At 42.1% G+C, this 14,438-nt stretch overlaps 1 protein-coding gene and 1 long non-coding RNA gene across 3 annotated transcripts in view; one reads left to right on the top strand and one right to left on the bottom strand.

The window, feature by feature from the left end:
• Positions 1–14,438, top strand: part of RPTOR (regulatory associated protein of MTOR complex 1) — a 328,366-nt gene that overhangs the window by 157,211 nt on the left and 156,717 nt on the right. The gene's annotated exons all lie outside the window — the stretch shown is intronic.
• Positions 3,541–6,157, bottom strand: LOC309335136. The gene is made up of 3 exons (XR_014153383.1): positions 6,092–6,157; positions 4,676–5,863; positions 3,541–3,742 (listed from the first exon to the last, which is right to left on the bottom strand). It is a non-coding gene; the product is annotated as an uncharacterized lncRNA (long non-coding RNA).

Raw genomic sequence — 14,438 nt, 5'->3', positions numbered from 1 at the left:
AAAATGGAAAGCTGTCGCCTTAATGGCTTTATCTACTTCAGTATCAGTAAATCTTCAGTGAATAGTGCTTGACAAAAATGAAGCTGTGTCAGACTTGTGCAGATTTTCAAGTGGAACCGTACTGCCATCTGAGATTGAAGGGGTACATTAAGAATAGGGCCCATGCCTGGGCCACTGTACCCAGTTTGAGCCCTGTGTCAGACCTCTTCCCTAGCCCTGCCTTTGGAGCATTCCTTTTTACTGGAGGGCATCTAGAAAGTAGGGTAAAATGCATTTTAATGGACTAGGAAATTTTAAAAACCGCATTTACAAGTATACAAGAGCTGTATGTCTGTGATGTGTTCATACTTAGTTGCACAATTAAAGGTTTATATGCAAGCTGCATGTGTATGTGAGTGCATCTCTATCCCCTGCGCATCCACAAAGCCAAGAAAACGTTTGTTCACCCTTGCAGACTGGATGCTTGTAATAACATGATCATCTTCCCAAATGCAGCTTTGGAAGCCCAGCCATAACTGTTCTTTCTTCAGTATGAGAGAGCTTTCAAATTCACAGTGACTTAGATGAAACCCTGTTTTTCCACCTATCACTTTGACAGCCAGTGTGCAATCTGTACCCATTGAGTAATATTTGCATGAAACACCAGAAAAGGGTAGGAAGGTCAGTCGGAAAGTGAAAAATAGTCATTCCCCCTATTGCTCTCCTTCACTCACAAAGCAGTGTGCTGAGAATGTGTTGAGTGGCTTGGCAGATGAGGAAGAAGAAGAAGAAGAAGAAGAAGAAGAAGAAGAAGAAGAGTAGTTTGGATTTGATATCCCACTTTATCACTACCTGAAGGAGTCTCAAAGTGACTAACATTCTCCTTTCCCTTCCCCACAACAAACACTCTGTGAGGTGAGTGGGGCTGAGAGACTTCAGAGAAGTGCGACTAGCCCAAGGTCACCCAGCAGCTGCATGTGGAGGAGCGGAGACACGAACCGGGTTCCCCAGATTACGAGTCTATCGCTCTTAACCACTACACCACACTGGCTCTCAGAACAGAACAACCCTTCCATTTATCGTCTCCCTTTCCCGCTTCCATATGAACACCATCTGAGAAATTAGCTGTGAAGTTTTTGACTGGGTAGATCAATATTCAAAGCAAGCTCAGGACTTATGAATCAAAACAATCTTACATGGAATGTTTTGTCTGCTCCCAGCTGTGCTCTGCAAGAAAATAACTGGATTGGTCTGCTGTTGGATACCTAGACCTGGATTTGATACTGCATGACCTGCACAGCACAGGCTAATCTATATAACAGAGACTGCTTGTTGCTTAGTACAAATCCTGCCCAGACTGACTGAACCTGGCAGGGTAAATAAGGCTTCTTGGTAATGACAGATTATGTGGGGAAAGACAAAGAGAAATCTCTTTGGCTCGCCACATTTGAAAAAGAAGATTGCTGCTAAGTCAGGCTTGCAAATCTGTTTGGTAAAGTAAATAAGAAAAGAGGAGAGTGACTGCAGCTCTTTCATTTGTCTTGGGGACTGCTTTACATATGAACTTTGGCCCTTAACTTAAAAGCTGTGTAGATTTTTCAGGCTTTGTTTCTCTTATGCCACCACTGAGCACATCAGAATTCATTTTTCCTGCTGTTTGCAGCATGCTTCATGTATTTTTCATCACAGTAATCTAGGTCGCATACTGCATGCTCTGCATTGGTGTTTTATTCTGAAGGTTCCAGCAAATTTTTCTTTGCAATCTGTATTTCAGACTGTAGAATTAAAAGTATGTGCTGTTAAATAACTCATAAAGCTGAGCATGGCTTGAGGGAGAAATGCCTGCAATCCTGAAATAATCTGGTTTTTTAGGCAACTGATTTGTACCTCCCTCTTTCTTGTCTTGTGATTGAGGAGTTCAGCCAGCTCAGGGAAGGTTTTTCCAATAACCGTTAGCTGGTTTCAGTAATCATTATATCTCAGTGAGACAGCAGCTTCTGCTTCCCCATATTGGGCAGGACGTGAATCCTATGCTCAAAAGTAAGTTGCACCTATTGTCTGTAGCTCAGTGGTAGAGCATCGCCTTTGCATACAGAAGTCCCAGGTTCAACTCCTGACATCTACAAGTAGGGCTACAGAAGCATCTGCTTATGTATTTTACAAAAAGTCAAAGTGGTTTACAAAAAGCTTGTCAGCATCCATACTGGATGTACGATTGATCTGACTTCATAAACCGAGGTACCACTGTAAAAATCTTCTTGTTTGTTTGGATAGGAACAGCAAGCAGGTCTTGGATTTAGACTACAGCCAGGCATTGTGTATATTGGTATTCTATGGAAGTGTTTGTTTTTTTAACAAACCTAGAATACAGCAAAGAATCTCAGCTCTCTCTATAGAAAGAGAGAGAACAAGTTAAGCATCTAGTAAAGATGTGATTGAAACTTGCAATCTCAGAAGCCAGAGGACTTGCTGAGTAAGATTCACAGGGGGTGAGGAACAGTTTCATGCATCACCCCACTCTAGCTCCTTAAATAGCAGAAGCAGGTCTTGCAAAACAGTGAAAACAACAGAGGAAACTACACACAGGAAAAAATGTGTAAATTAATTCATTTATTTAAAATATTTATATATTTGTATCTCCTCCTGCTGAGGGTGGCTTACAACTTGTTCTTAACTAAAACTCATTAATATTAAAATCACATAATTTAATTCACCTGAATTCCATTTTGGGGGACAGAATTTAGTTCATGGTTGCATGAAATGTTGTTTGGTTAATGTTGAAGTCTCACAGCCTCAGGGATCACCAATATCCATATTGAATTAGCAAGAATTTCCCCTGAAGTCTCCTTGGCTAGAGACTTGGGATGTCTGTTTTTTCTTGTGTTATGTGGTGAGATTGCAGTACTAAATATGGTGAGCACAGGCCTGACTAACAGTAGGAAAATGCATTTCATGTTTGTGCAGGGATGCCAAACTGTGTCTCTCACCTGAGGTTCTATGCATTATCTGAAGAAGAGGCGGCATGTCAAGGGCATTGTGAGAGTCAGGACCCGGGAATGGTACTGAGACTACTCTTGGCTTCAGTGCATATAGGTGCACCTACTCTTCAATCATGCTGGAGTTGGTCACTTGTTTGGGCAGCACCTGGGTTGGTGATGATGGAGACTGAAAGAGTTACCATTTGATTACAATATTCCTGAGGGGAAGGAATGTTCTTGCATCTGGGCAGAAGAAAGATTGATTATTAAGTATTTAGCTCTGACTCTAGAATAGTTAGCTTTAAAGTATTGGTTTTGCTGTAACAGTTTCACCTCCTTATGTATTGTTACACCCCCCCCCAAAAAAAAATCTCTGAACCACGCGAGATTCCAGGTTTTTCAAGTGCTTACTCAGGGTTCGTGTTTCCTTTCGGAAATGAGGCACAGTGGAGACTGTGGTATCTTTTTGATATATGGTTTATTTACACATACATATGACCTGAGCCTATGATGGAGGGGTTCAAAGTATTACAGTCCAAGAGGGTGCTGTTTCTCCCATTGCTGCAGCCTTGGATCAAAGAAAGAAAGAAAGAGCGAGCTTTTTCCCTCGGTCACATCATCACCACTGGAATCCTTAACAACTGTCCCTCTTTTGGCTTTGCTCACTATCTCCAAGCTCAGGGAACAACTCCCTCCATTTTCTGGCTGGCACAGAGTCTTTGCATTGTTAATCGCCCATTACTTTCCTTTGGTTCTCCATGATGACTCTTCTCCTAGGCAATATCCTGAGCATGGAAAAACTGGTTTGACACTGTTAAATCCAGCGTTTGGCAACCCATCTCATTAGTGCAAGCATAGATTAAACACCCAGGAATTTAGGGGAGGATCTGGCACCCAGGAATTTAGGGGAGTCAGAAATTAGAAGGGGAGTCCAGTTACCCACAAACTCATAATAGTATGTTATCAATAAAGTGAGCAGCAGTAGTTAAAAGGATGAAAGAGCTGCTTCAGAACATCTTATTTATCTTATCTCATCCTGTCCATAATTGAAGTGCTTATCCTACTATGTGTTTTTATAGTGGTCTTCTCAGTGGCGTAGCGTGGGGGTGCAGGGGGGGCCGGCCGCACCGGGCGCAACATCTGGGGTTAGGGCAAATCCACGGGTTAGGGGGCGCAAATCCACGGGTTAGGGGGCGCAAATCCACGGGTTAGGGGGCGCAAATTACTTGCCTTGCCCCGGGTGCTGACAACCCACGCTACGCCACTGGGTCTTCTCTAGACAGAGGAACTGAAGGTTTTCTACGGTTTTCTCAGGGGTGTGGGTGTTGGTGTGGGTATGTGTCAGAACCAATGAAATCAACAGAAAATGTATTTGTGCAGTGAATGCTGTGTAAATTGGGCAGCTTTCTTTTGCATTTTTGTGTTATAAATAGCCATTATGGTTGAAAATATTCTCAAGGCTGCCAAATGGTACATTGAGAGCAAAGAGAGGAGCTTCATCATTAAACCACCGAGTATTGATTAAGCTGTCAGGGCATTTGCCAAACTGGATTTATTGTGTAATTGGGAGACTTGCTGTATGTCCTTATGGCAGTCATTCCCCCCCTTCCCTCCCCCCCCAAAAAACCCAGAGATTGAACCAAGAAGTCCTTCTAAAACTCTTTTTTATTAAAACAGACAAGACTGATTTCTCTCTCCCAACATCAATTTTAGCCCACCTGGGATACTTGCAACTTCTGTTTCTTCCCAATCATTCTCATGGATGCAGCAATAGAACCTTGTTAAACAATGAAATAAGCAGTGTCAAAGTATGTTAGCCTGCATAGGAAAGCTCACCTTTGGGAAAGGAGTGATTTTTACCTGCTACTTTTGTTTTAACCCTCGTGCAAAATTTGGGCCACTGAAGTAATCAGTGGCACCAAAACATTCCTTGAGCCTTCTCTAAAGATTAATGGAGTTAAACGGACACTATGAAAGGTTGCAGTGTTAAAACCTAATGTTAAAAGAGTCACTATGCTAGCAGTAAATCATTTTGATTTTGTTCTTGCATGGCTCAGCAGGTTTCAAATGCAGCATGCACTATAAGTTGTAGCTGTCCATGGTATATATTTTCCCCTAAATGCATCTAATTTAAATATCACAAAAAGCGTTTGATCGTGGAAGAATTAAATTTAAAAACAACACATCATATACAAATAGCAGCTGCCTACTTGCACAGATAGGGGAATGCACACATGGGCCCAGCCCATAGCTGTCAACTTTCAGATTTGAAAATAAGGGATCAGCAGCCTCGAAAATAAGGGATCAGCAGCCTCACCTGGGGACAGTCTACGGGATATCTAACAATCCGGGATAGCAGTGGGAAGCAGCGGGAAACGGCGCTGGAATAAGGGAATTTGCCACAAAAAAAGGGAAGGTTGGCAGCTATGGCCCAGCCTATTCCTGTGGCTGTAATTTGTTTCAATATTTATTTTTAAAATATTGTGTCTGTGATATGTTCGTGGATTACACACAATAAATTTAATGTGCTTGATGGTGATGATGCTTTTAAATAATAATATTTTAAAAACTGATAATTCTTAACATATACACAGTCATGGTTGGTAGAATGGTGAAGGAACCAACCAGAAATTGAATAGTGGTTTGTTTTCCTCAGGTACAATTTGAATACCAAATCACATTAGGCTCATCAATGGTTATCAGATGGTGTTGGAGTCACTGTCTTGCAGGTAATTAGGATTTGTTTGTATATGCTTGGATTCCAAAAAAAAAAGTGTAAATGAAGAAAGAAATTCAGAGGAGGAACTGCCTCTCAGTTTAGACACTACTATTAGCACAAGAATGGAATAACAAAAACCATCACCAGATTCTGTGGGGCCTTTGCAAATGACAACTAATAGTTGTAGCTTGATACAGTGGTACCTCAGGTTACATACGCTTCAGGTTACAGACTCTGCTAACCGAGAAATAGTACCTCGGGTTAAGAACTTTGCTTCAGGATGAGAACAGAAATCGTGCTCTGGCTGCGCAGCAGCAGCAGGAGGCCCCATTAGCTAAAGTGGTGCTTCAGGTTAAGAACAGTTTCAGGTTAAGTACGGACCTCCAGAACGAATTAAGTACTTAACCTGAGGTACCACTGTACAAGGGTGGGGGGAAGTATAAAGATCAGTTTGGAAAAGGATTATATTAGCAGCATTGTAAGGTAAAGGGTAAAGGGGACCCCTGACCATTAGGTCCAGTCGTGGCCGACTCTGGGGTTGCGGTGTTCATCTCGCTTTATTGGCCGAGGGAGCTGGCATACAGCTTCCAGGTCATGTGGCAAGCATGACTAAGCCGCTTCTGGTGAACCAGAGCAGCGCATGGAAACGCTGTTTACCTTTCCGCTGGAGCGGTACCTATTTATCTACTTGCATTTTGATATGCTTTCAAACAGCTAGGTTGGCAGGAGCAGGGACCAAGCAACTGGAGCTCACCCCGTCGCGGGGAAGCAGCATTGTAGTAGAAAGCTAATACGGAGCGGGGGGGGGGGCTTCAGGGTTAGAAGGGAAGCTTGGAAGAGCCAGCTGTTATGTTTAAGACAGGCACACTTAAGTGTTGAGCATGTTAGTCTTCAGGACAGCAGTAATGGCAGGACAGAAGACAGAAGAAGTAAATGGAATAAAACCATGTGCAATGCTTCTGCCCTTCCCAAAGTTTCTCATTTTGTTCTGATATATCTTGGAATCACTTCAGGCTTTATATAATCATTCTCTACCATGTGGTTCAGAGTTGATGGTCTCTGCTTTGCAGTGACTATGATAATTATTTTACTCTTATTTTAGGCTTTCAAAATGGGTTTTGCTGAAGTTGATGTGTGGGGAGTCGACCTTCCCAAGATCAAAGAGCAGTTTGGCTTTTTGATCTTTTTACTGTGGCCACTACAGCCCATGGGGCATTTTCTCTTTGCTGTAGGATAGATTAGAAATCTGGCTCGTCATTCAGCATATCCTTTGGACATTTCATTGAACTTTGAAGCAGTTGTTTCCAACTGTGTCTCTTCAAACATGGGGGCCCCCCCCAAATTATACACTGTTTCTGGATAAGTAGGTAACTGACTTAGTCAGAGGGACTGGGATTGAGTGAACTAAAAAAATCAAAAATTAAGTAATTGTGGAAATTTGTATTGCCTTCACATATCCTCTGAAATCCTGTAAAGAGATAAGTGAAATGGGAATTAATGCCAGCACTGCAAATTTGGAGAAACAACCAGTCTGGCTTTACAGAAACATGAGCCACAGGAATATCAGCTGTCAGCATGATACCTTGAATGAGCCTAGACTTGTAATGCTCTCTCTGTTGCATGGAATCACGGCTAAATTTTTAGTTCTTGTGGCACCTTTCTTTCCTTTGGTTCCAGTTGTAGGAAAAGTTTGTTCCTTTTGTTTTGCAACATTAGTACCAGACAGCCAAGCTTACCTTATCTACATATCCATAGTTCATAGTAATCAGGGCAGTAGCTTGGCAATTAGAAGCAGCCAGATCAGGACAAAGTATACAGTCGTACCTCAGCTTACATATGCTTCAGGTTACATACGCTTCAGGTTACAGACTCCTAATCCAGAAATAGTGCTTCAGGTTAAGAACTTTGTTCAGGGTGAGAACAGAAATCGTGCTCCTGCGGCGCGGCAGCAGCAGGAAGCCACATTAGCTAAAGTGGTGCTTCAGGTTAAGAACAGTTTCAGGTTAAGAATGGACCTCTGGAATGAATTAAGTACTTAACCTGAGGTACCACTGTACTACAGTGGTACCTTGGTTCTCCAATGGCTTGGCTCCCGAAAAAATCGGCTCCCAAACGCTACAAAACTGTAAGTGTGTGTTCTGGTTTGCGACTGTTTTCTGGAAGCCGAACATCTGACACGGCTCCCACTTGACTGTAGAAAACTCCTGCAGCCAATCGGAAGCCGCCCCTTGGTTTTGAACTGTTCCGGGAGTCGAACGGACTCCCGGAACAGATTAAGTTCAAGAACCAAGGTACCACTGTAATGTAAAAAGGAGATATAGTCATTAAAAGTTGTTTGAAGTCAGCTTCCTCAAAATTTAATATGTAAAGAACCTCTTTCACCTTAATCTGTTATATGTATTAATTATAAAGGACACGTGTTTTTCTTCTTCAGTAGTCTGAAGACAAGATTTAGATTGGCAGTTAAGGCAACACATGTCTATTGTAATTTATAATTTAGCTGTCTTAAAATCTTGAGAAGGAGTTTGTTTTCCAATTAAGCTGCAGACTTTTTGAACAAATTACCTTGCACCTTCTTTGAAGAGATGAAATTTCTCATTATCCAAGCTAACCCAGAATGAGCAGAATGAGCATGTTGTTAATGCTGCCTCCGCTGCTGCTGGAGCTGCCATGTAGATTTATTTTAAGTCCTGTGGTGGAGTGACCAAAATATCCTTGTTTTTGAGATGTTGGACATTTTGAGTATTACCAGTAAAGCTTCAAACATGTTATTGCTGTCCGCTAGTTGTGTCCTTTTCTTTGCAAAATGAATTTGTGCTCGCAGCAATACAAAACATGGGTAGCATGATATTATAACTACAATGGGCAGGCTGCAACTAACAAACCCTATCTGCAGAAGCCCTGCTTCCACTGGAACAATGAGGCATGTCCCTCTCTCCTCTCCCTGCCTGTAACCCTCTGTACCCCCTGAAATTAGCTCTGGAGGAGTAGGAATAACCCCCAGAACAGCATTAGGGGGGATTATTCCGTCTGTCCAGCTGGTATGCTTGCACTGATGTAAAGTTCAACATAGTGTAATGTTGAATTCCACCCAATATTATAAACATGAGTAGTGTGAAAATCTGCCTCTATATTTTGGTCATATGGCCCACTGCTAGCTGTGTGTTAAGACCAGCAATGTCAAAGGGGAAAATAATATGTGCCTTCCACTTCCAGTTTCTAGAAGTAATTTTTGTAGGTCCCAAAGTTATATATGCAGGAGTAACTTAAGGAGCACTAGCTTTGCTGCTAGTTGTGCTATAGTCATTCATTGGGGACTTATCTAATGCTGTCAATCAGTAACTTTTTACCAGCACAAAATTCACTTTCCTAAAATTATTCCAAATAAGAAGTCTGATGCTAAAATTACCCTTTGTTTCTATTATAGCTATCATGGAGGGGGGCATGCTGGAAATCAGTAATTCATTAATGTCTGCCAGTCACTGATAAGATGAGTAATGATTCAACAGGAGCTAATTTAGAGATGAAATGGGGAAAACAAAATCCCCAGAGACTGCACAGGAGGAACAATGTGGGTAATTGGGAGAAAATGTGAAAATCATACTGCAGTGCTACGAAATAACCAATTTCTCGTGCATACCATCAGAGGTGCTTAATTAAGCAGCATTGCTTTTTATCATAGCAGATCTGGAAGGTAGGCTGAGGGATGTCGTTGTCTGAGACCTCAGCACTTCACCTCTGCTGAATTGGATTAAAATGTATATGTGGGTGAGTTGCTCAAGCAGAGTTTGCTGGGTTCCTTCATAGCCTTTTTTTGGCACAGCAGATTTTCCTTGCAATTTGTCATTATTAGAAGCATCTTCTGGAGGGGAAGGCCAGGCACAAAACTGAATTTAAAATACCAGAACTTTTCTTGGGTTAGCTTTTGCTTTGGGTTGGTTAGCTATAAACAGTAAAATTATTGGGTACGCGTCCATCCATCCATCCATCAGTAAACAGAATATGCGAATCAAAATTAGGAATGTTTTACTCGTGTTCCACTATATTTCTAAGTACACCTGCACTAGCCACTGCAGAGAACATTTTGTATGAGCTTTGCAAGGACAATAGTCCTCTCTGTAGTGCTAGCTGAAAAGTCCATGCATTGTGCTCAGCTGCCACATACCACTGCAGAATCAGCAGTGCTAACTACTAGTGCCTAGGGCAATATATTTTCCCCAAAGATGATTGCACAGAAGAACCACTTGATCAATGCCAGTGGGTGGAGGTGGGGGGTGATGGTGGTTGTTGTTGTTAATTTCATTTAGGCAAGACCCAACTCAAGGCAAATCACAAAAGTAAATGCAATTAACACAAACCCACATAATAGTTAAAACAGATTAAAGCCAGTGGTGTGCAGTCACTGGACTAGGGGAACTAGGCTAGTCCCTTAAATGTTCCCCTGGTGCCTCCTTCCCAAAGCCCGGGAAGCTTCTGCCCTGCTTAGGGAGGGAGGAATGATGCTCACATGTGCAATGTTCCCCTCCCCAATTGCCCTTGCAATTTCCCCTAACTGTTCCCCTACGAAATGTTTCACCACACGCCACTGATTAAAGCCCACAAAAAAAATGAGAAACACAAAGCTGAAAGATTTCCTAAAGCGGAGGGTTTTTCTTGTCTTCTAAATGACACTGCTGTTAAGTTCTTACAAGTTCCTACCAGGACATTTATGTCAAGTTCCTGCAAGATTCCGTTGAAAATAGGCTTCATGCAGCTGTAATGGGCCCCTGTCATCACAAATGGCACCTTCTTTGGAGCGGGGAGCAATTGCCCCCTTACAGATTCCAAAAGGGTCTGGGGGTAACCCTGGGCTGGAGGAAGGTCTTGGATAGATCATGAGAATAGACTCTGGATATATTTTACTGTATTTTTGGTTTCTATGGAAGCCGCCCAGAGTGGCTGGGAAGGCCCAGCCAGATGGGCGGGGTATAAATAATAAATTATTATTATTATATGTCACTCCTATTGGTGCGTCTTTGTCACCTTTCTTGTCACCCATTGAGTGTGCACTTCCATAGACCCCTGTAATCTAGATGCTTCTTTATTAGTAATATGTTTCCTACTAGATAATTATGTGCCTTATGCAGACTCCCCTCCCCATTTTGCAGATAAATGTAACATTCCTCAGGGTATCTAGCTATGGGATTATATTTTAATTATGCCAAAGGGTTAAGCGCTGTATATAGACAACAACATTGCAGCCCCAGGGAGCTTATTACCTTAATTAGTCATTCATACTTAAGATAAATTCAAAACCAAGTGAACTGAAATACTATTATCCTTGGGAGGGCACCTCCCTCAAGTCTCATGACTAATAAAGGGCAATTTAAATAAGCTGGTAAATTTCTTTTAAATAAAACACAGTAGAAGTTTGCCTAAACCTATTTTAGGGGTTTACATTTTGACTGCTAGGGGGGCAGTGATGGCGAATGTCCAGTGTAAAACATGCCTTGTTAATGCTTCAGGTTCAGTGGGGAGGCAGCTTTGTGGATGATGTTCTCTAAGGTTTATGTCTGGCAGTAAATCATTTTTTTATTGAAATGGTGCACTTAGTTTTATTGCCATTGTTACAGAGGGAGCCAGGCTCTGAGAAGAGCCTATTGTATACGCAAAATAAGGATCGCATTCAAAAAGATGGTTTTCATGGCAACACTGTTCCATTTCCTCATATAAATAAATGACATGGTTGAAAACAAGCTTTCAAGTTTGGGGCTCCTATACAATAAATACTTGGGCCACTGTGGAGCATAGATAGGTTGGGGGCAGGTTTTGAAATGCAGCCAAAATCTATTAAGGGTTGTTTATTTTTGTAGCACCCACTTTAGAGGGGAAAATGACATTAATTTGACGTTTACTTTGGGGGTGGGGGTGGTTCTTGTTATATTAATTCAGCACTGTTAGTTTATATAGGGCTTTACAGAGGTACAGAATAAACAAAAGAAGGCCACTGTCCCAAAGAGAGCTGTATGTTGACTGTGGAAAGATAAGAAAAGATGTAGGATAGACGAGAAAGGAAAAATGAACAACGAATGTCAGCACATGAAGCTACAGGAAGGTAGGCTTTGTTTCTGGAAAGGAAAGCAATTAAGGGGTCATATTAAAGGCTCTGTACAAAAGCATGACTTTGAGGAGCGATTCTAATGAAAATAGCAAAATGGAACCACATATGTTTTACTAGAGGGAGTTCACAGCACAAGGAGAAGACAGAGAGAATGAACGAAATCATTTGAGTGTAGAAAAAAATTATGGTGTCTGTAGCTGGTGGAATTTTAGGAGTGAAGATCACATATGGGGTTGTGTCATGGAAGCACTGAAAAATGCAGAGTTTTTAAGATAAAGACAAAGCTTGTGCTGAATGCAGAAAAAAGGGAAGCTGGTGAAGCGATATGAGTAGGGGTATCATATGATCTGAACGACTAGAGAAGTAAATATTGTAAGCAGTGTTACGGATGGAGGTGAGACAACTCTGGTGTGATAAAGAAAGGCTACCATGCTTGCAGATGTCAAAGTGGGAGTTGAGCATGCACCTGTGTGTTAGCTGAATGGGCTGTGGCACAAAGTGAATATGGTGAGTAAAAACAAAAGAGAAATCAGAAAGATGGTGGTGATGTCAAAGTGTGGCAGTTATTAAGGAGCAGAACAGTTGGAAGGGAATATAAGCAGTCCAGTCATACTGAATTTGAGACATCCGGGGGACATTCACACAGAAATACCTGTTGGACAGAGAGAAAACAATAGAAAGATATAGTGGGGTGTCTACGTATTATAAGTGGTACTGAAAGCCTATCAGTTTATTGAGAGACCACCCACAGAAATAGAGGGCGAGAGTAGTGGGGGTTGAGGATACCCAGCAAAGAAGGGGAGGGAAGAGCAACTCCTTTTGTTGCTGTAAAATCAAGAAAGCCAACTGAGAACACAGTTGCAGAGACCTAAAGCATAGACTGAGCCACAGAATGTGGCATGTTTGTTAGCTTTCAAAGTATAGTTGATTAATTTCTGATCTGCTCTATGATATATATGCACTCAGTAGCTTTAATAGATCCACATTTATCCACTAAGAGTTGGATCATACGATATACTGTTTAACATATGGCCATTCTTCATTCCCATGTACAAATGGAATGTGTGAACTGAGCAATCATTGTCATGAATATAGCTGGTACAAGTGCCCATAGGCAAAGCGGCTCTTTCCTCAGCTGTTCTGAATATAATTCCTGCTGGCCAGGTCCAAGATTGTCACAAATCTAGTCCCCCCCCCTCCCCAATTTTAGGTTTGGTTTAGGTTTTCATTTAGCTGTTATGTAGCACAATATTACTACAGAATTCTGAAGTACCTGCTTTTTGAACTCTATAATTCAATATTTCTTGGAATCCTCCAGTGTGTTAGTAGATAAATTGGTGCTGATTTAAGTCTGGAGACAGAAGCTGCAAATATCTTATTCTTCAGCACAATTTGCAGAGAATTAAGGCTGCCTCTAGATTATAGTTGCTGTAGTACTAAACAGGAAGTGAGCTAAAAGCTATGTGTTGGAGAGTTAGTAGTAGTGTGGGGTTAGTGCTGATCTTGCTAGTCTACTATGGCCTGTGTGTATCCGGCAAAGTGCCTGCAGAATCTTAAGGACACGGCCTTATAGCACTGAGCCATCTAGCTCCATATTGTCTACACCAGGGATGGTGACTGCTTTTTCACCAGAGGGTCACATTCATCATTGGCCACCCCTTTGGAGGCCACGTGCCATTGGTGGGTATGCACACTCTTGCCCACACTGGACAAAGATGTAGCCCCGCCCCCCGCAAGCTAATCCATGCCGATCAACTAAAGGGGATTATCATCCCCTCCTCACCCAGCAGATGATTGAATCGATAATTAAGAAGGGGGCAATTCTCAACACCGTTTTCTCTTTCTGCTGCCACCACCAAAATCACTAGGGGCTTGTTTTTTCCTAGCCCTGCCCATAGGGCTTTTTGTACATGCTCTACCACTGACCTTACCACCCTTCCCCCCCTCTCAGTGTAGGTAGGTATCAGAGGTGGTACTGTGGGTAGTCATACCAGAATGCCATCCTAATGTTCTCTGCCCCTTAGGCCCTAAAGTCAGTTGCTGGGGCTGAAGACTGAGGTGCCTCAGACAGAAGACAATGCTCTGAAGGAATTTATACCAGGCCTAGTCACTCCACGGGTTTCACACTGTCTGCCAGTTGCAGTGGCTGATGTTACCCACCTGTACTTATTTGTTTACCGTCTGTATTTCCTTCTGTGCCCCCCAAGGACTTTGTGGCCTTAGTGCACATGGTCCCTGTTAGCTTACTAGCCTCAGTCCCAGAAGCCCTCAGTCCCATGACACCAGATTTCTAAGTCAGTTCTTGGTATGAGCTTTCGTGTGCATGCACACTTCTTCAGATACACAAGTGTGCTTCAGATACAGAAGTGTGCATGCACATGAAAGCTCATACCAAGAACTGACTTAGTTGGTCTTTAAGGTGCTACTGGAAGGAATTTGTTTTCTTTTGACTATGGCAGACCAACACGGCTACCTATCTGTAACTGGAACCAGATTTCTAGTCCAAGTTTCTGAGCATAAACTGTATTGTGAATGGCATTAGGGACTGTGCAATTGTCCTAAGAGAAATGGATAAAAGTTCTAGCAGAAGGTTATTAAATCATGCACATTGCTGGGTATGGATGCATCTGATAATATTAATCAGAATAATTTTGCTGGTTTG

The sequence above is a fragment of the Podarcis erhardii genome, assembly GCF_964252035.2.
Source record: "Podarcis erhardii genome assembly, chromosome: 2".
Lineage (NCBI taxonomy): Eukaryota > Metazoa > Chordata > Lepidosauria > Squamata > Lacertidae > Podarcis > Podarcis erhardii.
Note: the sequence above shows the minus strand (reverse complement) of the source record. Positions and strands in the feature narration are given on the sequence as shown.